This window comes from Rissa tridactyla, chromosome 2 (assembly GCF_028500815.1).
Source record: "Rissa tridactyla isolate bRisTri1 chromosome 2, bRisTri1.patW.cur.20221130, whole genome shotgun sequence".
NCBI lineage: Eukaryota > Metazoa > Chordata > Aves > Charadriiformes > Laridae > Rissa > Rissa tridactyla.
The window spans coordinates 122,557,844-122,581,772 of record NC_071467.1 but is presented as its reverse complement, the minus strand read 5'-3'; the positions used below and the strand labels follow the sequence as shown (position 1 = coordinate 122,581,772).

Here is a 23,929-nt window from a genome sequence, read left to right as displayed (position 1 = left end):
GCAGCCGTTGAGGGTCGCGCGCTTCTCCCCCCTCCCTCAGCCGCTCCTTCTGAGGTGAGGGCGTCGCGGTCTGCCTTCTCCCCACAGCGGAGGGATGGGGGGGTACCGAGGCTCCCGCTGCCCTCCTGGGGTCTTTATCACCCGCCCTGGGAGAGGAGAAGGGAGGCCGTGAGCGGGGAAGCAAGAGCGTTTCCTTCGGACTGTGGAGGTACCAGCCCCGCAGGCAGGGCCACCCCGGTGAGGTGAGGGGAAGCGGCCGCCGTCTGCTATCGTGCCGGTTCTTGTCGCCAGGAACTGCCATTTGCTCCCTGGGTAGCCCCAGCCCCGAAGGAAACACCTTGCATCCAAGAAAAGTAAGTGCGGCTTAGGGGTATGATGTGCCTTTTGGGGGGGACAGGGTGGTCTTATCTTCTCCAAGACGCCCACCCGTTACTTGTTCTTCTCTCACAAGTATCGCTGTAGAGTTGGAAAAAGATGGCTCAAGTCACGTCTTTTTCGCAGCTCAACTCTTGCAAAAAGTCACAGAAGAAGCAATCAAGCATGTCAGCTCTTTTCCCTCAATTTACAGAGGTAACATGTTTGCTAGGGTAACACATGAATGGCTGTAAATTTCATAAAAACTTGATGGGTGAGTTTTGTCCCTTCTATTCAGGGAAAATTTAACACAGGGGATGTTTCCTTGTGTACCTCTCTTTCAAACAAACCATGCATGTTCCCGGAGCCTCTAGATATAGAGAAAGGTAGCAGCAGTATTAGCAACTTACGTATGCCAGCAGTTTGTACTTATGTTTTTTCTGGCTGCTGTGTTTAATTTTTATTTTTCCCAGTAAAGACTGCTTTTTAAGTAGCATTATAAAACAGGAAAAAATGATCCATTTTTTTATCCATGTGTTTCTCTCAATGGCTTTCTATTGCTTTGTAACCCAAACTGTGGACATTCCTTTCATGTGTTCTTTTAGTAGAGATCAGGCAAAATCTTGTTGGACCTTGTAGGTCACCATTCATGAAAGTAAATTTCAGTAAGGTCCTTTAGGTATAAAATAGCTGAAACAGCGGTAGCCATATACTGACTTACAGGTACTTGTCATAACAGATACACAATTATTGGTCACAAGTATTTTGTTGTGGACAGAATGCAGATGCATCAAACTGGCAAAGTCTTGGTAGAGATATGACTGCTAAATAGAGGAATGCTGCTGAAAAGCCACTAAAAAAAAACTTGCTGCATGACCCTAAGTTTTCCCAGCACAACAGAATTAACTTCCCACAGTTGAAAGAGGGAGTTTCTGCTTCCATCTGTTCACCTCCCTCCATGTGGCCTGCTATGAATTCCCTTCTTCTTTTATCTCTGTTTTTCATCATTGTTGGATCAACTGATTTAAATCACTAAAACAGCAGAAAACTGATTACTAGAATAGTGAAAGAATGATATTCCTCTAGGACTTTTTTGAAACCAAAACGTGTATGACAGCAAGTAATATTTAAATATTTGAAAGTAGTAGAAAATAAAAGGCTGCATGGAAAAATGATAATAAGAGCATGTTGCTTTGTGCTGTGTAGGGGACATTGATATTGAGAGAAGATGGTGTAATTTTCCTGCTCTTCTGCTTTTACAGAGGCTAATGTTCCTAGCTGGAAAAAAATATATCTGGTGGTTGTAAATCTACCAAAGATTATTCACAGTGAAAGAGAGACCACCTCTTTTCTTTCTCCCCTCCTCCTTCCCCTGACATCCATTCACTCTGGAGTCTTTTTAAGGTGGCTTTCACTGTCTCATCATCTTGTAAATTTTTTTGGATTTTGCTGTGTGCCTTTGAAAGAGATGTGTACAATCAAGATTCACTGAGGATTCACTTACCAGGTTGTTACACCTGACAGTTCTGATGATGGTTGTGTGGTATATTTTCTACCTTTACCAGAAGCAATCCCTCCTTCCTCTTCTGCCTCCTCTCCATTTTATTTCTCTCTCAGGGGCTGCAGAGGAGAACGTGGTGAAAATGGAGATGCTTGGTCATCGTACTCTCAGGTTAGGTTAAAAAAAAAATCAAGATGGAAACAAAAATGTCGAGAGAAGTCTTTGTCAACTGTGCAGTATACTGATACAGAATTTCAATGAAGTTGTTCATAGTTAGCTGTGCAGCATGATAGGAAGAGGAAATTTAGGAAAAACCTGTAATGAAAATGAAGCAACCATAGAAAAGGGGAAAAAAATCAATAAGACTTTATTTCCTTTCCTCCCCTGTAAAATAAGTTTCTGTCTGGTAAAATCATCTTGTGAAAAATATAGGAACAACTGCTCCATGCAGCCTTTTCTGAAAGGTAACTGTGAACAGGAACTGGTGTTAATAATGCCCAGCAAACAGAAAAGCCCCCAGGCACATTAAATATAAGGTCTTCCCCAACTATCAAATTGTAAGTTCTGAAGTTACAAGTTTAAAGTATGTTTTCTTACTTAAAAGTACCGTTCTGATTTGATAGTATCTTATACCCAGTCACTGTTACACTTGCAGAGGTAGGTATGACTATGCAAGACAAAAGACGATAATGAAGGATTAGTTCCATCAACTATGATGAGAAATAGCATTGTTTCAGCTATTGATTGTTAGGAACAGTTTTAACTTTAAAAAGCATTGCCAATGGCTTAACTACATGCATACACAAGGGCAAATTATGACAACATCTTGTTGGCAAAATAACATCATTTCCTAATGCAGGCGTGATTTACATGCATCTGTGAGCTGCCTTCGGGTGATGCCAAAGTGCGGACCCTGAGAGGAGGGAGTCAGTTGTGTAGCTGTGAGCTGGCTATGGTGTGCTGACCAAGGAGGGACCAACAGGGAAAGACACCTCCTGTGCAGAGCTGGTTAGTGATCCCAGAAATGGAGTTTTGGTTTCTACCATATTCTGTGCCTTTTTGGTTTCTGATGTGCTTTGATTATTCTGTACCCCTCTGCTTGTCCTTAACATAGGGCTCCTTGTTGGCTGCCTCTCTTAACATAAAAACTTTTGTCTGTTAGCAGTTAGCATTGTATGAAATCCAAAACTGTAGAAGGCTTCTCTGTCTGCATGTATTGTCAGTGTCCAAATACTATAAAATTGGTTGCGAATTCAGAAGGCATTTTTTCATAAGCCTATGGAAATGAATTGTTATAGTTCAATTACATTTAAAAGGTACATTTTGGGTTGTTAGAGAGATTTTGCCTTTAGCAATGTTGACCTGGTTGTTGAAACCAAAATCATAAAGGTCACAGTGCTCAATACATACTAGGAGTTCACTGTGCAGAAAGCATCTCTTTGAAAAGGCAGCAATGAAGAAGCAGAATACATAGAATTTCCAACAGGATGTTTTGTTGCCTCTTGCTGTAGTTTATAAAAAAGTACAAAACTAAACCTTAAAAAGAGAAAGACAAGTGTGATTTGTCATTATTTGTTGATCTGAATTTATTGCAATTACTATTCAGAAAGCATTCATGAAGATGGTAATGATTTTTGAAAGTGCCTTTTTGTAGTATTAACAGCTAGTCATCTGAAACTTAATCTTGAAAGTGAATTACTGATTATTTTCTTGTTTACCATGCTCAAGTTATTCCGTCAGGAAATGAAAAAATATTGTATGGCTTAGCTGAATACTTAACAACAGCACAAATTGCAAATGGATAACTTCAACACAGAATTAATATTTCAATCTGTATGCTGAAATTTGTTAATATAAACTGTATGGATAATACTTAGGAATAACAAACATGTCTCAGGAGACTTAATGAGATGAATCTATAAGAAATATTAGACTATGAGCAGTTTTGTGTATCACATTTCTGTTTTTCATTTGACCAAGTATAAGTCTTACTGTTCATCCAATAATGTTTTTTGCTGGTTGGTAATACAAGCTCTGCAGACCATGCAGCAATGTAGCACTTATTTCTAAATTTATTTTCTACATACTGAACTGTAAATTTTTAAGAATGTGCAGGGCTAACTAATTTTATGAAGCAGAATATTATGGCCTGGTGCAAAGGAGATGGACCGTTTTGTTTCACAGACACAATGTTTTATTTCTTTAGCCTAAATTTGTTGCCATTCTGCAACAGATGCAGCAGAGCACCTTAAACATATGCTTAAGTACACATTTAAATTTGCTTGGAATCAATAGTATTTAAAATGCGCTTTACATGTCTGGCTGCTGATTGAAAAAATGTACTTACTATGCATTTATAGAAGGTAATTATGCAGGATCTGGTAAGCTAAGAGCTGAATGCCCTTACTTTCCATTGGGAGACCAGGTATATTCCCTCTCAATGCACATTCAGCTCTTTCAGGGCCACATGGTGTGAGTATGATTGCTCATTTGGTCTGAGCAGGTTTATCTCTTCAAAGAGAGAAATATCTTAGTTAATTTTATTTTTTTAATGCAATACTGTTTATTCAGGAAAAAAATACATACAAATGAATAATTTCTCTGTTTACTGTCGAGACAGTTGTCAGCAGGCACTTCCTTGTGCGTTATTTAGAATTCTGCTCCTTTAGTTAGTTCTTCACCTTGGGGAGCTAAGTGACTGCTTCTCAAGTAGCTGGTTTGCTTTATACTGGCTTTTTGGTTGTAAGATGGCATGGCTACTTGTATAGGTTACCATAAAACAAGGAAGGATGTGTGTTTGTGGTGTGGTAACTACTTCATGCATCTTGTCTCAAGGTATCTGTAAAGAAATTTGTATTTGCTCCATCTTCAGTAGGAATAAAGCAAGATACCTTCCATTTACTGCAAAATAAGAGAGTTCATAGAGACAATTGCTGCAGACTAGCTGAAAAAGTGTCAACCTGTACTTGGGCTACCTTGCAATAATTTATGTAAACATATTCTTCTAAGCAGGGGTTGCCAAACTGTCACCTAACTGCTTGGTTGTGTGGTCTAAGAATCTCTCATCTACAGGACTTGATTTCTAGGTCGTTTCCCTCTGGCCCAGTCCTTGGGTGGTATTTCCAAAACTATTTATAAAAACCTTAAAAGGGGGTAATGTTTCAAAATTTGGAGTCCTCCTTTGAAAACACTGAGCATTTTCAGCTGCCACCTAAGTAAGCAAAGTAAGAAATATTCTAGTGATGTGAGTATTGTATTAAATATGTTTAGTTTAGGTTTTCATCATCTCAGTGGTTTAATGATCTTGAGACCTACTCCAATTTTATCCTGCCTCTGGAGAGATTAACTTGTTTTGTTACAGGCTTTGTTACTTGCCAAAAGGCATCTTGATTTTCAGTTTCCTATCCATTAAAAAGCAAAAACTTTGGAATATGTTTTGTTTATTTACATAAACCAATGTGGTTCCCTCCCTTTTTCCCTTTAAAAGTCTAGTCATTGAAGGTCTACGGAGTTCAGAAACAAACACACACACTCTCTCTCTCATTCTTCCTTAAACTACTGGGTTAGAAATTGCTATTTTGACTAAGTGATATGTTGTTTCATATGTTGAAGGAAGAAATTCTTTTCCATGTTTCTCTCTCTGTGAATCGAGAATAATATCTCTGGTAAGGATGATGTCTTTTTCAATAAAACTGCCTGTTAAAGTCATCCTCATCCTTAGAACTGCGTAAATGAATGACTTTGCTTGGTATGATCAAGTTATGAATGTAAGACTGACCTGTATTCTGCTCTCTGAATTGACAGAAAAATGTACCTCAAATAGAAAATAAATAAAAATTGTCAAAATAGAGAATTGCCTTAGAATAGCCTCACAGTGTTTTAGGATGATTTTTTTTTTTTTTTAAATTATTAAGGTTATGAGAGGGGAAATACTGGCACTAAGAGTTCTCGCTTGAAAGCAAACCTTAAAGAAATAATATATTCAGTAAACAGAATTATAAATATTATTTAGAGTGAAAGGAGGCCTGGCTGTTTGGGGTTTTTTTTGGCTTTTAAGTCCTGAAGAAATCTATCCTTATGTTGTATTAACAGATGTTATGCCCAGAAACAATTAGCAGAACTGCACCCAGAGTGCCAAGAAGATATATTGTCCAGACACACTTTTAACATATAAGGCAACATTTTAAAAGTAAGGGAGGAAAAAAATTCAAGTCATAAGTGGAGAAAATCAGATCTCAGCACCACGTGTTTGTAGCTGTCCTTGAGATAAACAGAGTAATGGGACAAGTCCATGTGATGGCCCTTTGCCTGACTGTCTAAAAATAAACACTGTACACACTTCGTATGCATCTGTTCCTTTAATGTGTGGGAGGACAGAAAAATGCGCACAGGAACAGATGCTCCGCTCTTGTCCCTTTCACAGCACCCTCCCAGATTCTTATCTCTGCCCTTCTCTCAGTGAAGCTACACTCAAGTGAAAAGCCTTTGTTTAATTCTTAATCCCGATATGAAGGGAGCAGGTCTATGGATGTAGTTGAGGATTAACTAGTCTTTTAAAATAATGTTAATTTTATCTGCATTTAAAAGTATGTGATTCAGGCTTTTATATAAAAATAAAATAATTAAAAAAACCCGAACAAGAATATTTTTATAGATTTATTTACTCACAATAAAAGAATAAATCTTGCACCTCATGGCTAGTAAAAAACATTTCTCATTGATTTGCTAATAATCTTGATAGTATAAAGAAAAAGGATCAAATCTTACTTCAGGGAAGTACTGTGCTATGAAACTGATTCACAGCAAGAATACTTGAGTGAGTAGAAGCATCAAAGAAAATCAAGGGAAAATTCTTGTTTTATTCAACGTGACATATTTTATAAGATATTCAGATTTCTTTGTCAAAAAAAAAAAAGTGTTTATTGATAGCTGTCCAGACTTCTGTTTCTCATTGGGGGGTTGCTGGGTTTGGTGGAATTTTTTTCTCCAAATCCTTTGCAAACTGCCAATGTAGCATCTGTCTTTAAGAAGATGATTTATGGTGGAAACTTGCTGACCCTTGACTGTAGGCATACAGTAAAAGTACTTTAGCTAGGTACTCTGAAGGTTTGGAAATGAGTATTGATATTTGTTAATGTGATGTTCTGTGTTTTGGAAAGATATTAACAGTGGCACTTCAGTTGAAGAATTTGTCTGGTTCACAGCACATTACATCCAGATCGTATCTGGAATCTCTGATTGCTTTGTTTTGCCTTTGGACAGACATTCAAAATGCTAGTCAGGAACGTTAAGGGCATGTTGCGTAGGTATAGGGATTCGGTGGTGGTGGGGCACATTGCAGGGCTGATTTTTCTCTTGACTTGAACTAAATGAAGTGAGACCTCGCTTAAGCCAGAGGTATTGCAGCAACGCAAAATGAGTGTGAAAGGACAGTCAAGCACAGAGACTTTCTGCAGGCTATTTCCTCTTATTGATTCATTGCTTCAACACGTGAGAAACACAGCAGTCAGGTACAGTGCCAATAGGACACCTGTCATGATGGCAGAAAGAGAACATGGGAGTACCACTGCCCTGCATCCTCTGCTAAGCAAATACAAATATCTCTCTAATTGCATAGTCTGATTTCAGATAGGTATTATAGATTTCCAAAATAGATCTTAAAGGGTGCAAGTTGTAACCATTGTAAATTACTTAAACATTTTGTGGTTTCATATTGTGGTAAATACATATAGTCTGCATATTTGACTTCAGTAATATTTTGCCTTGCTTTCATGAGAATTAATATGCATATACAGCTATTATGTGGTTATATTCAATAACAAAATTTAAATTTGTGCAGAAGGCCACACATCTTTAAAAAAAAAAATGCGTATTTGAAATGTTTTTCAGTATGTCCTTTCTCGTAATCCACTATGTCTTTCACAGCCCTTTTCCTCTCACCATTTCTAAGTCATCTATAAAACATGAATGATCCTCATCTGCTCGTCCACTAAGTCACTCTGCGCCATTAGGATCCTGGAGCTTCTCATGTTTTTGCTTTGCTCTTCCTACATCCCTGTGTTTTGGAGCCCTTTTCTGCCATCAAATCCTTTTTTTAAGATTTATGTTCATCTTTGTGCTGGTCTTCCCTTCATACTTGTGTCAGGATAGAGTCCACTGTCCAAGCAATTGCTTTCATTCGCTGCCCTTCCTCGATTCAAAAGAAGTGCTAATTAACACGACAGTGAAGCATTCAGTCAGATAAGTGGTAGATTTCCTGAAAGTGTTCTCTGTGTAGTGTCTGTTAGTAAGAATGACTCGAAGTGACAAATCTGCAGTGTGGAACAGAGCCAGAGAAGCCATGAAGAATGAGATGTCCAGGCTACCTAAGCAAACTGGATTGTATGGGGGGAAGACAGGAATATGTGAGGAATTAAAATAGACTCTTCTTAAAAAACAAAACAAAAAAACCCTACAAACCAGAACCATTTTCAAGTGTTCTGTCAGTCTTCATTTCCTACTGTTTTAACTGCATTGCTTTACTTCTCAGGCATCTCTTAGGAACTGATGATACCAATTGTCTACCACTACTAAGGAGACATTTCTTCCAAAATGATAAGAAGTGATGTCATTCTCATAATAGAGTTGTCACTAAGCTTCAGAGTCATTGTGGTGACTTGTAGGGTGAAGCACTCCAGCAAAGCTGTCAGTGCAAACTCACAAAAATCTTGTCAGTTTGCATGTCAAAGATTATCATAGACTTTGATATGTATGAAAAAATTGCAGTCTGTTCCATGGAAATTCTTCATTCCAGAAAGGCAAATCAGTACAGAGTCAGTGAGGAGAAAGAGAGTATGGTGATGCATGGGATTAGAAGTGTACAGTGTGAGATTAGGAGCGTAATTACACTACACAGTGAAGTATGGTATAGAAATGATTGATCTAACCATCACTAAAATGTTTCCAGAAGTTAATCAGTCCAGCCACATTAGTTTGGCATTGAATACATGTTGAGTACTGGCTGTTTTGGTGACAGGGCACATCAGCTTGAAAGGAATGTGCTAACATATCTATACAGCTCTTAGAACCAGGGGCATGTGGGTTTCTCTGTGTGCTGCACTGACTGGCATGGTGTCCCAATCAGCTTGAACCTCTTCACATCGCATACTGTGTTGTAAGATAGATGTGCTGTAAAAGAGTTTGACTTGGTTAGCCAGGCAAAATGAGTATTAACAGAAGATATGATTTCATTCTCTGAATGTACCACCAGAGAGGTAAAGCTCTGTTTAAGGGACCGTGTTAGTAGAAGAGCATAAGTCATTGACTGACTAGGAATACATTGAGCCTAAAAATAAAAAAGAACCAGCGCAAAGATGCTTTGGGACTGCCATCTGATCAAGTAGTTATAAAAGGGGATTTGGTCAGTTTCTGGAAGGGATTAAGTGATATGACTGCAAGTGTGAGAGTGCATAATTTGCAGTGATTCAGGAGTTCCCTTCTAGTCCTATATTCCTATGTCTCACAACTCTGTTCAAGTGTCAGAGTCAACAATGAATTCCACTATTGAATAAGCTGGGAAGAGCAGAGTCCTAATTATAACCTCGTGGAGTAATAATCTGCTCTTATCTTTGTACTTATATTTCAACTATTATGTATATGTATATATTTCAGTTACCAGAGTTGAGGGGTGAAAGGAGTGGGTTCACTGGTAGACGGAGTATATAACCTTGAAAATGTGTAGTGAATTAGGCTTCTTCAGTTGTACGGTTAATGAAACAATTTTGCTTAATCTTGATTCTTTTTAAATAACAGTGAGAGAACCAGGGAGGTCCTGGTCAAGTTTCTTGTAAAAAATATGCCAGACAATATATATCATGATTTCAGTCATTCTAGTTGCAAGGACTTGAGAACTGTTGAATTCAGGCAGATGAAAAGTCCAGCTAACCCAGTATTCTGTCTTAGTAAGTAGATACTTATGGGAAAAACTCTACAGAGGCAGTCATGCTTACAGTGATTTTTTTTTTTTTCCCATTGTGCTCTTCTAGCCTTCAGTGGATAGGAGACTCTTTTGGTTAATAGTTGCTTCTGACCTACTGAATAGAACAGCTGAATTCATGAAGTCATGATTTTTTTGATCCATGTACAGTTTGGGCCTCGCAATATCTAATGAAAATGAGTTTAGTTTATTATTACAAAAAAAAATGTACATGCCTTCCGATATCTGTATTAGGAAAACTGTGAATAACTGTTCCCAGCTCACCTTTTCTATAAAATTAATTCCTTAGTACATCTCTATCATATCCTTCTTCAGATATTTTTCTAATTCTACCATAACCTCTTTAATAATGGAATGACTTAAACTGCATATGGTATTCATAATGTGTCTGTGGCCTGAATCTATACAGGTCAGACTTTTTGCATTTGTTCTGATAATTTTTAAATAATTCCTAAGTTTCTGTTTGTTTCTTTAAGCACAATCTGTTTTCAGATTTCTTTCCTGGTGATACTGACTATCGCCCCAGGTATATACATATATATGTATTTTCCTTTCCTCTCTTGATGTGTATTACACTTACTGACACTGAAAAGCCTCTGGCATTTTATCACCCATTCAGTATTGAACCATCCTCTGAAGCTTTTCACAGCCAGCTTTAGATTTCCTCAGCCTAATAGTTTTGTGTCATCTGCTTTTTTTCTTTGTCTTATTATGTATGTACTTTTTCACATAACTTATTAATTTATTTAAGGACCCAGATCTCTCAGTTAGCCTATGTCAGTGAATTATGATACTTTCTTAATGTGAATATTTCATTATGAAGAAAAGAATACAAGGACTATAAAATCTGACCTATAAAAATCACTCATCTTTTTTTTCTTCTTCCTAAAATGAATTTTTACCATTTTAGTTTCATTGTTTATTTATTGCATAAGTAGATGCATTTTTAATTCATTTTCAAGATGTAGTTCTGCTTTTCAAAAGATTCATAGGATAATGGGAAAACAAGACAACAGAAATTCACTGCTATTTGATGGTTTAATTATCACACGTGTTGAGTTTAATGGCTCTAGTTAACACTTTTATTTCATTGGATTATTATTTCATGGATTCTGGCACATACTGACAACTGAGAGTGATTGTCACGAAAAGCATGTAAAAGGAACTGTTCTTTTTATTTTTTGAATGTTAGTATGTAAAGGTTGTCTTTGGCTGTCTACAATCTTCTATTGGCTTAATCCACTATGCTTACTTATTAAGCTATGAATACCTGCAAATCCTTTAAAGGATTAACTGTATCTGCCTGCTAAGCTTTCCAAGGCAGTTAAAAATAACTGCAGGCTGATTCTACTGACACACTAAAAATTGGACTTACTCTACATTTTATGTTGTATATACTGCTGCTTTGACAGATGTAATATAGTCTGGAGGTACTTAAACCTTCCATGAAGATTCAGCTTGACCAAGTGCTCTCGAAACCCCCGTTATAACTAGCAGCTCTTTTCCCTTACAGCCCATAGAGAATCAGCATTTGCCTTGCCTCATGAAAAATGCCAGTGACCAAGCACATAGAAGGTGGAAAAGGAAATTCAGCTTAAACCAATGCATGAAATAAAGGTATCCTCTGTAGAAAAGGCCATGACTTGCACAAGGTGGTCTAACCAGTTCCTGCAGTGCAGAACTTTATGTATCATATGTCTTTTGTTAGCTGCAGTCATTGACTTCAGAAAATGTGGATCTTTTCCACATTTAGAGATTTATTATATTCTGATACAGTATGAGCATGTATGCTGGATGCTGCTGGATATTACTAGGAAGGGAGCCAAAGAGATGTAGTTCACTATCATGGAAGCTTTACAAGGAATGCACAGTTTCTCTTGGTGCTTGAGAGTGCATGACACAGCAGTACGTTAAAATGTGTACTGACTGCCTCTGTGTTCTATTATTTCTGCTGGCTATCAGGGAAGAAGAGTTGCTCTTCACCTTCTTCCTTGGTGAAAGAAGTTAAATTCTGGAATATATAAAGTGGAAGCTTTGAGACAAGGCTTTTTACTTTCAATTATCTTTTGCCAGATATTTTATCTCTGATGTCTTGTACTGGTACAACAGAAATTCCAGGCTGCAAAAAGGTATCATACATGCTGGGATTTTCTTGTTGGCAAAGGATGAAATACCTGATGTGGATCCTTCTGCTACAGTGATTCCTACCTTCCTTAACAGATTCTTTAGGTTCCTGCAAAAAAAGCAGAAGTTAGAGGGTATATAACAGCTGAATCTGGTTCTATCAGTTTTAAGAGCTGAAGGAACATAACGTGGCATAAAACTACTTTGCTCCCATGTGGTAGACCTCAGGCTAAGTAATACTTAGGTGGGTACGTGTTCTGAGGTGATGATGGAGGAATATTGAAAACCAAACGCAGCGAGATACAGGTACTCACAGGGGCGACCTTGTTAGCATTCCTTATAATGAACTCCTGACTGTAAAGCAGTACGTACTGGGGTTATGGCTTGCCAGCCACCTGGTCAGGTGTAAAGCATTGACACAAGTGCAGAAGGAAAATTGGATTCATCAGTGTGGATTCAACCTTCAGTCCCAAAATAATGTTTTACACAGAAAGGCTGGTAAACTTTAGAGTTTAGCTACCCCAAGAGCTTAAGTTGTTACTTAATTACTTAATTATTATGCTGTTTGGCAATGGAAGGGCTATAGATTTTCGTGCTCTTCTAAATATGTGCAATATTATATACATTGCAAACTCTGTGCAATCCAAGCTGAAGGATCTAGCTTGGATACAATAAGCAAATATAACTCCATTAACATTAATATGTGCCACTTTATGTCTAAAATACGTTTGGAGACTGATTAAAGTTTGTGCTGAGACAACTACATACTGAGCTAAATCAGGAGATCACATTATCCTTTTTACTGGTTCTAGCTAAGGGAAGTCAACAAAAACTTGGCTGAGTGATAACATTTTAAACCATTTTTATGGTCAACGTCTGCCCTTGCATGGCCCTAGCTTACCTGAGGAAGTGCCACGGTTAAGCAGATACATTGCTTGTGATATTTCAGCAATGCGTCTTTCAACTAGTTGCAGAACTTCTACTATTGCACACTGTATTGCAATATGCAGGTAATAGATGACAAGATCTACCAGGCAGAGTATATGGTTCTACTTATTTCAATGCTATTTTGTCTAATTAGGCATATATTGCTTAATGTGTGTTTTTTATCTGAACTTCATGAAAAACTGTCAAGTTAAATTTTACTCAACATGTATTTTGGAGGGAGAAAATGGACTTTTACAAAATGCACTTCCTAATATAAACTATTTAGTACTTTGGCATGAATAGAAACTAGTATTCTTATGTTTTAAATAAGAAATCTTGTGGAACCCAAACTTGTCAGATTTTTGCCAGGAATTTGTTGGTTCCCTGCCAGCCCATCTACCCATCACCTTGGCAGGTTGCCCAGCCCTTCCAAAAGCTACAGCTGCCTCTGTGTCAAGTATGGCAGCACTTCCAGGGCCGCAGGCTCCAGAGTGGGTGGCCAGATGGACCTCTTCTCAAGTACCACCCAAAGGGTCCCCATCGTTGTGGAGTCATGTGCTGTGCAGACAGCCTCCCGGCACGGTGGGACATTAAGGAACTTTCAGGTCTGGAGATGTCTTATCTTGTGACAGCTTTTAGTACTTTTCTAAGAAATTGTTTTATAAGTGGACATCCTGTTCCTGACACTAAGGAAGACCTTGTATCTGAAAAGAGGGATGTAGGCATTTAATGTGTTTCTTTGTAGCAGTCCTACTTCCAAGGTTCACATAGAAATGACACAAAATGCAACAGCATGTCTAGAGAAATGTTGCTTTTTAAGGTGGCATTTGGCTTCTGGCAGAGTATTAGGTTTTGTTGGCATTTCCTTTTATCTTAACAGACGTTCTTGTTTCTCCTACAAATATCTAATCTTATTTCAGATTTGACCAGACCTCAGCAATATCTTGTGGACTAACATGCAGTTTTTTTAATGAATTAGGTATTCATGGTAGTTAATTCACCCTTGGTATTAATAATGTATTGTGGAAGGACTGTAATAATAAATAAAAGCTGTTAAGCTTTATCTTGATGTGCACATGGTTGTTGACCTTAACAGTTTTTCTCCTATCTTTTTAATGCTGAGAACAGTATAATTTAATAGCACAAAGCAATGCTAGTGAAATTTTGGCGATTGTAACTCTTCATGTTTGTGTAAAAGTAAGCACTAGCCATTACTCAAATAGGCTACTAAATAATAAAATCACACAAAGCAATTTTTCCTTTTTTCCCCTGATTATTCTTTAATAGTTCACTGCATTTTAAATAGCTTGTTAGAAAACTTATCTTTCCTAACAGAGCTCTACACCAAAAATAAATCACTTCTACTATAGTAGGCATGGTTGGAGAAGAACTCTTTTTCCTGCTCCAGATATTGCTTGTAAGTTGCTAATAGATGCCATATAAATAAATAAATCTCTATTTTATTGAAGTTAAATAGTGATATTGAAAGAGACATATTAATGTAATGAAGCAACTGTGATACACCAAATATTTTATAGACTGTTGCCTGGAGATGATATATTTTTTTATAATTACCCTGAAGGAAATTTAAAGTAGAAGTTTTAATTAACATAGTACTCTAGAGCATAAGATAATTAATGCTTCTTATCATAAATTTGTCAAATAGAAACAATGATACTATAAAAGATTACATTCTGATAGATTTTCTCCATCTTAGTAACTTTTTTCAACAACTTTATGTAGTAACTTTCCTTCATACCTTGTCCCACTGAAGTTAGTAAATCCATTCCTGAAGTTCCTAGTCAGGTAGAATACTGGTTTCAGAATCAAGGTGGATAATCTTTTTGCTTATACAGTGTTATCTACTAGTGCAAGAACTGAAGAACCAAACATTGCCTCTTTGATTGGACCAATGGTTCATGAAAATCAGTACAAAGGATGGAAATACTATAATTTTTTTTGAAAAAAATTCTCCTATTTCTCAGCTAATGCAATATGTTGGGGTGAAGAATGTTGGCCTTGTGCATTTAGCAGATGCTTCCAATGAGCTGTCCAAAATGAAAGCAAGCTCAACTGATTTGCCACTGTGCTACTGCAGCTCTATGTGTATTGAAAGCATTGGAGCCATGCTAATAAAAAAAATAAAATGAAATAGAGATAAATCGTATGCACTGTTTCTTGCCAAAATTATGATAATTAGTTTCTCTCTGATTTTATTATTCTTTTGCACTGGTAAATATAAAAAAATTGCTAACATGTTTTTCACAACATTTACAGATTAAAAGTAGTTGCCTAGCTCCATTTCTGCTTACAAACTTAATAACAACATGCTTGTATAAAATAGACTATGATGGTCATATCTTCAGCTACATACTGGCATAGCTCCAATGGCATAGCTATTGAGTTCATGAGGATTTAGATACAAACTTAAAGTTAAGCCCATGCTTAACTGCTTTGTCATTCTGTTTCTGTCTCCCTCTCTCGTTGCTCTTAATATCATTTAAAATCTATGAAATTTAGCTCATGCCAACATACGAATAAGTGTTCAGCTATTTCTAGATGGTCTTTGTACCCAAAACCACGGTTGACTTACTCTTGTTCCAAGCCCAAAGAAAAGACTGTATCCACTGTGATTTCCATAGTGGCATGTTCCGTGAGGGGGGTGTGTGTGAGCACTCTGCGTGTGTATCTAATCTCAAAGGCGATGTATGGGCCTCTCATCTAATAAAACCTTCTGTAATCAAATAGAATTTATTCTGAAACGCAACCTTTCTAGTGAATCTGCTCCCAAACTCATGCTTTTTGTGGTAGATGTAAATGAAGTCCTCTTCCTTTGTGGCTTTTGATCTAAATCACTTAATGTTTATCACAGTTATTGACACCTGTTTTTCATTGTATTTAAAAATGTTTACAGCCAAATATTACATTAGTAATAGTAGCAAAGATTTAGAAAGTGAGTTGTACAAGGGCCGATTTATAGCCTGAGACCGTCATCTCATATACAAAACATAAAAGTTATTACACAAAGGAAAGTATAATAAAATTATGGCTGTAGGCAGTGGCTTTAATAAACAATATAGGTTTTTCTAATACTCAATAAACTAAGAGATTTTACCAGAACTGTAACCTCATATTTCTGTGATTTATGTGCATTCTTCCCCAAAATAGCATTCATCTACAATAAGATTTAGTTGGGCATTTATGCTTGGCCAAACTAAGGAGTGTGATATTAGACTGTCTAGAGAACTTTGGATATATTTAAATAAAAAAGATTTTTAAGTGCTCTAATTATCCTGATAAATCAAGAGCTAAGTGACAATATTGGCATAGACTAGAATTAAAAAAAAAAATTTAACCACACATTTCCTTAAGTTTTAGTTCCTAAAGATTTTGACAGCATGTCCATGTATCTCTTCATATTTTTAGTATTTGCTAGATGTACTGTAGTTTTCCCTGGCATATGTGTCCTGAAAGGCAAGGGACAACAGAATCGACAAATAAACATCTGACCATGTCACAAATCCAATTAACTCTGACAAGGCCAGTAAAGTCAAGTGAATAACAAAGCAATGTTGTCTGGAAGCAGCTTTGTATTTTAGATCGTATTGGAGATGGTAGGACACCAGCTGGGCAAAGCAAAAATACTCAGGGCAGCTGAATTTTCTGCATCCACTAAGACCATCTTATACCCTGACGAGGTCACAGCACTATAGCATTTTCAGGTGTCAGAACTCATCTCTTCACCATTTCTAAGCAGCAGAGAGGAGGAGGGAAGCATTCCCCTCACTGAATGTAAAATATGTGCTAATGTCATTACAAAGTAATGCAGTGAAGCAGAAACTGCAGTTAACATCACACAGCCTCTCCTCAACTACCACCACCATGATTGGTTATGATAATAACATTCAATTGATTTCAGTGCAACAGTCCTCAGGCAGAAATTCTGGTGATTGTCTAATCACAGGACCTATGCATGTTAAAAGTAGCTTTCCTTCTTCTAGCTCTTGATACATGTAGTTATCCTGTGTCCCATTTAATGAAACCAAATGATTAAATGATTGCTTCACTAGTCTGCTGCATTCATTCAAGCTTGAAACTCAAAAATGTGGGTGAATTTCTTATCTTGAGTATAGCAGTGTCAATCTAGTGACGCTCCTTTGACAAAATTATTTTGGATTTGTCTTTGAGAGGAGAATCCATTCCCTGACCTTCTGACTAGAAATCTAAATTCTTCACTGAATGTTTCCGCATGGAAAGGAAAGACATACTCCATTTACTTTATCTGTGTAACTCAAACAGCACTGTGTTGCACTTGGAAGTTCTACAGCTTTGTCTCTCTTCTCACTCAGACCTATTTCACAATCATGCAGTACCCTCAAGTAAAATACTCACTTTCCATTTCCACTTGAATAATGGCAGAAATTTTAGACCCATCAAGTATTACACAACATTTACTGTTATTACTGTTAGATGTTGATGTACTTTTCTAGTTGCCAGAGTAGTCAAACATACAGTTTATCAGCTCCAATACAGGCCCTAAAACTGGAACAAATAGCTATCCTCAACCTTGGGATGGAGGAAGGAATATTTCTTTGGGAAACATGAGACTTGGGGTTAGCTCCTGTCTCACAGCTAGTTTGGAGCTGACCGTTGGAAATTTCCCAGCGCTTTTCTTCTGCTTCTATTTGATTGAAACTAAAATTGTATTAACTTCAGCAAAATTTCCCAAAGGGAGATCTCTCAGGTTTAGAATGGGATTTCTGGTTTAAAAACCAGAAACAACTACATGCAATGACTTCAGTGGTTAGGTTATTAAATGATTAGATCTGAAACTGTTTCCCCTCTCCTAATTCCACATGTTTATATGCACTGCATGTTTTGAATCTTTTTCCCCCTGCAACTTGAAGAGATTGGAATTTTATTCTCACATAGAGGTCAAAAAAACTTCAGAAAGTCTGTAGTGCCTCTTTTGTAGTTAATCTTAGTGTTGGTCCCATCTTTCCTGCCACTGAGAATTTAACATGGAGTCAGATGGGTAAATTTATTTTAACTGTCAGGATGGTCTCAGAGGTCAAGGAAAGGAGCAAGGAAAGAATAAATAATGTGCAAGATCGCTTCTGCAGAGAATTAAAATGGAACATATCCTCATGCTTTTACGTTTTTCTAACTGCATTGAAACTTGATCTTCTTGATACAGCTTTGGACACAAATAGAATTTAGGAAATGGATCTATGCCGTACATGCAGCACAGGCATATGCTGACATATGATTACCATATGTCAGTTCATAGAGGTTCTCTAGCTCCTGAGGCATGTTTCGCTCTTTAAATAGCTTTCCATCTTTTTAACATTTTGGAACACGTGACTATTTTCATTATGCTTTTTTTCTTCTTCCTTTGAAGCCACATTGATTTACAACTGACTTTGATTAGGCAGAAAGGACTGGTAGAAAGAAGCTAAAACAGCTTTCAGACATTACTACTACAGCCAAATATATTTGGAACTTGAAGTGCCAATATGAACTATTGAAACAAAATAAAATCTACCTTGATCTTTATAAATAAAGAAATATGGATTGGGATTTTTGTCATGGATTCATTCTGGATCATATACAATATTTCATTCCTGGTATGTAACACAGCAAGTTAAAATTTAATCCAAAAAAAGATAAAACCTTGTAATTAATCATGTATCTTTAAATTCTGAGGTTTTGACTTGAACTGGAGACTGCCTGAGTCAGAACCTTATGGTCTCACACAGTGAACAATGGTAGCTGCCAACATGGTACTTCCTTTTGTTTTTCACAACAACAACAACAACAAAAATTAATATCTTCATATGATCTTCAGATGTGCGGTATGAAAGCATTTAGATGCAAGTTTTACAGAGGCCTACTATTTTAGGCAAATAATAGATAAACAAACCTTCTATCTCTTAAAAAAATATCTCCATCAGAATAGTTTTAACTTCTTTCAGCAAACCGTGTGACACAAAATACACTCAATCTTATGTTCTTAGGTTCCTAAAAGCTTTAGAGGAAAAAATACTTTATGTTGGCTTAAATGCCTGTAAGAACTTTAAAAAAAGAACTTTAAAAAAAATTTTACTGCTCTGTGTGAAAGTAGAAAAACTGAACACATTCTTTTGCTTTTGCAACATCTCATATAGCAAACTTCTGTATCAGCAAGATACTTCGTTTGTATCTTTAGAGAAAAAAGAATTGCTTTAAGTGTGTCAAGAGGGAAACCATCTTTTCCTGAATGTCTGGAGAAATGCTGAGAATAATAACTACCATCAACAAGTAATTAGAAAGAAGTTACGTGTCTTTCCTTTTCTCATTTACAGATTATTCCTGCCTGGAGACATAAAATAATTTCTCAGTAACCTCCAGCTTCCTGACTGTTGCAATACCAAGGACATCAAGTGATAGACTTCCTTACAAAGTGTATGTATCAACTTAGGCCGGCACAAGAAGAATTCTTAAGACTGGGCTGAAAGAACCAGTGTTTACTCAAGGCCTCTGATTTGACACAGGTACATTCACTTTCTATTTCTGCGTCTCAGAAAGGGTCAAAGTGCTCTGCAATGTAAAAGGACATGAAGTAGTGCTTGACACATTGGACATAAACACATATGTCATGCAGACATCCTACTGTTAGGAATAAATCAGTTCCTACTTGTGCTAAAAGGCACTGATGTAATCACAAAATGTTTTAGAGACCTGATCCTTTTGCTCTTAACTGTGTAACACTGGGAATTTTGCTCCTCTGCAGATTAGGGTTTGAGCCTTGGTAGACTTCTGTTGAAATAAAGGCTCTTCTGTCAATTTGAGTGTTTAAGTGAAAACCAAAGTTCCATAAGCTGTAGGCGAGCCTTCTCTACAGAAAAGTAAATAACACAAAATGTATGGTGATATGTGTATAGTTTTCCTTCCACAACTACCTTGATTTCCAGTGTAACTGTAGCGGGGTGCGCAGATTTCTTCTAGATGACACCAGAAGGGAAAAATGACAAAGATGATATAAACCAAGTTTTTTTGTTTCTTACCCTAGGAAAGTCTTAAAACATAGCACAATTTGGATGATCCCTGGACTTAAACCCATGAACAGAAAAAGATAACGGAGCTATCAGGACCTATCATGAGAGCCAAATTGAGAGAAAATACCTAAGAATACCATATACAAGCAAAATCAGAGTGGATCTAGAATGAGGGAAGGCAGAGGTACACGATGCCATGAAGGAGTTATATATCGGGTACTCTAATGTAAAGAAGAGATGAGCACTTCTTTTCAAAAGAGGAATCAGAAATTTATTGAGGATATTGTGGCATCATTCCTCTAAATCCCTTATGCTCCATTGTCCTCTATGTTTCTCAGTGGTACCCCCCTGCACCTACTTGTTTTCTTTCCACATCCCAATGATGATGAAGTCCCGCCTGTCTAAGCTTGTCTCCCAGGCTCAGCATCTCTATTTGACCATGAGCAAAGCTGTCACAGTGGCAAGCATTGCAAGAAAAATATTCTGCCTCTCTTTTTTTTTGTCTGGGAAAACAAGGTGTAAGAACTTACTCAAGGTATTTTCCTGACGCTGCTACTGTGAAGGCTGCAGGGTGAAGGCTAATGTTCCTCCCCTGCACCACCAAGAAATGCATGTTCCAGCATCAGAGTGAAAAGCAGGATCAGAAAAAAAGTATAAGACCGTCACTCAAAAATTGTAGGAGAAAAATTAGAGGGCTTCCTTCCACTTGTGTAGTTTTTATGTAGACAGTGGAGGCTGGCGTGAAACATCTGTGTGAGCCAGGTGGAAAGGGGAACTTGCTGCTTCCTAGAAGTCCCATGGTTGAGGAAGTTTTGTGAGATAGCTTGACTTCAGGGAGTTTCAAAATGTGTAATGGAGATGTGTGGCCCTGGGTATGTGGTACATCTGATGCAAAATAAGGTCCGTGTGAGAATATACTGGAGATGTGAGGAACTCCAGCACCAGCTGTTTACAGCTGTCAGTCTACTCATGCTGCTCCAAGTGAATTGCTAAAGTAAACACAGCTTGTGCTGGTTTATTCACTGCTTGCAGACAGAACAAAAACTGTAATAGTTTGTGATGCACCATAATTTTCCAGGAAAATATATTCCATAGCACTCTGAAAGCAAAAATACTGTATTTAAATGAGATTCACAGCAGTATGTTTTATTGACTTTGAGAGACAGATTCAGAAAAAGAGGGTTGCCAGGCTGAGACTAATAGCTGCATTCAACATACTCAAATTTACACTAGTTTACATTTTAAGTAAGAACTCCATCTGTCGGGGGAAAATAGCACTTAAACACACATTACTTTATTGTATAGTGCCACCTAGGGGTTAAAAGCTTTTAAACTTCAGAGTGGCAAAGGTTAGGAAGCCCTATTTAATAGCAGAGAAAGTATTTCTTACATTAAATCATTTGTATTTTGAAATTTGCTGGGCAAACAAAGTGCTGCTGAGATTTCCATACTGTTGTATATGGCAAAAGAATTGTAACTTCCACAGTTCCCTTTGGAGCTGGCCACGCTTTTCTCTCTTTCATAGTCTGGCAGTGATTGGGGATGTTGCAAATCCTGATTTTCTCCTCTACTAGCCAGGTCTTGCTGGTATGATCAGTGGAGAGGTTATCTGCTGCTGCAAGGCCGGGTAGGAGATTGCTGTGTTGTTGGGTTTGAGTCTGCAAGAACTTAAAATAGAGCCTTGAAAAGTTTGCTTTGTGAGGCAGAGAGGAAACCCTGGCCTACTTCTACTTAATCTAGCCTAGTACAGGAAGGTACTATACAAGGGAGGAATGAGATGCTGTGACTATTCTCTGTCTGTGAGCAGGTATGCTTTATTCCTCCTGAAACTTCCCCCCTTCTCCCTTGCACATTACAAATTCCAGTTGGCTCCTTTTGGCTTCTTTTGATTTAGCTTAGAAATGGGCAAAAGAAACCTAGAAAAACCTGTGCGTCTCTGAACCATGTTTGTTTTTTTTTCAAACTGACTTTTGGTTTAAAAGCCTGAATTGTGGTCAGTTCTTTCCTGAAAAAACAAAACTCCAGAAGAGGTAGTATTTTAGAAGGATTTTTTTCACACACTTTTTTTATTCTTTCAAATGGTATTTGATTTTTTTCTGTATCTTCCACAGCAGATGGCGTACCCGCCTCACTGAGACCAGAGATTCTTTCTGTGATCTGCTCACTTGGCAAGGTCTGTTCCACCTCAGGCAGAATGCAAATTATAGATACATGTAGTCAAGAAACTCTCTCCCCTGTCCTTAGAGGAAGGTAGTGATTCTATCACGGTATTTTTCAAGGAAAAATGTCAATAACATTTTTGATTGCATGACTGTATGCTTGAACTGTAATGCTAATGAAGGGCATATCTCTCTTCCCTTCCTTCAGTACCCTCCACACACAGGCAATTAAGATTTGATTATTAATAAGAAGGAGGGGAAAACCTGATTTTATTTGTCTTAAGTTCCTTTTTAAAATAATTCATACTGAAAAAAAAAAAAGGCCAGCTAACAAAAATTGCTTTGTCTGTCCCTTAGAAATGGAAAAAAAAATCATTCATCTTGGAACTACAAGCCACAAACATGGCAAAATAACGCTGGAAGATACACCAAAGAGTGCTGTAAGTACCCCTCAGGTAAACAAGCCCTGCGGTAAAATCGTAGTGTGACGGATAAAGCAAACTCTTATGACTGTCCTCTACATGTCATGATGTAGAAGAGATGAGGAGCTGGATACCAGGGCTGCCGTACTTAAAGCTGAATGAGCTTTGACAAAATTGTTAAAGAAAAATGACAGGAGGGAATAGTAAATTCATTGTGGTGCCCACGTTGATGCGGAATACTCCGGAACAAGCAGACTACTGCTTAGATACTGGCAATAAACTCTGTACCAAGCCTGAGAGAGAGGCAGACGTACATTCACATCAGGTCCACATTAGACATCCGTGCTCTGTCGCTCAGGGTGGATTTCTGGTGACTTTCTTATTTTGATAAAAGTCATAGAGAATATGAAGTTACACCAGTAGTACAGTGCTTTTGCCTTTATAGGTCCTATTGCTTACCAAAACAGCATGATTTTTACATATATTTATGTATCTATGGGTATATAAATACACATAAAAATAAATAAATAAATAAAATGCCAGCATAAATAAATAATTACACCAGTAAATATATACACATTAGGAGGGCTTGCTATTACAACTTTATTGGCAGATATTCTCAGATACATACATGGCCCAATGGTCTGGGCCAGCAGCTCTTTCTCACAAAAGATATAACAAATTCAGAGACTTGGAATAAGATACTTACGAATAAGGATTGCAGGATTCTCTCATATATCTATCTGTCTAAAAGAAAGTCTGACGATGAGTGTTTAGTGAAGAGGAATTGGAGAAGTGTTGATTAATAGAAGTCATTAAACATAATTTGGAGTATTCAGAATTTCAATTACAAAATAAAAAGAATCATCTTGCTCTTGAAATTCCTGAAATCATGTTTTCAGAATCTTTCATTTTACAGGGCCTGGCTCATTAAAAGCTGCAATGGTTTAAAGGTGTTCAGTGCTGATGTGCCTAAATGTCTGTTTCTTTCCAACTGTACCCCTCTGTTAAACAAAGTATCACCTTTCCTTACAAACCTTTCCTCTCTGAGGTGCCTGACAGTAGAGTCAGGGAAAACATCGTAGCTGGAGACCTACTCCAAGAAGAAATCCTACTTCTACTAAATGGCTTTTGCCATCGACTTCCCCAAGGACAAGGGGAGCGTGGCCAGCAGGTGGGGGAGGTGATTCTGCCCCTCTACTCCGCTCTGGTGAGGTCCCACCCGGAGTACTGCATCCAGCTTTGGAGTCCTCAGCACAAGAATGACATGGACCTGTTGAACGGGTCCAGAGGAGGGCCACGAAGATGACCAGGGGGCTGGAGAACCTCTCCTATGGAGACAGGCTGAGAGAGCTGGGGTTGTTCAGCCTGGAGAAGGGAAGGCTCCAGGGAGACCTTATAGCGGCCTTCCAGTACCTGAAGGGGGCCTA

General features: G+C 37.7%; 1 long non-coding RNA gene across 1 annotated transcript; it reads left to right on the top strand.

Annotated features, from left to right (window-relative positions):
- The first annotated feature begins 23 nt into the window (after positions 1-23).
- On the top strand, positions 24-23,546 carry LOC128906044 (uncharacterized). Its single transcript, XR_008465055.1, has 3 exons — positions 24-353; positions 19,226-19,414; positions 19,933-23,546. It is a non-coding gene; the product is annotated as an uncharacterized LOC128906044 (long non-coding RNA).
- Positions 23,547-23,929: the final 383 nt, after the last annotated feature.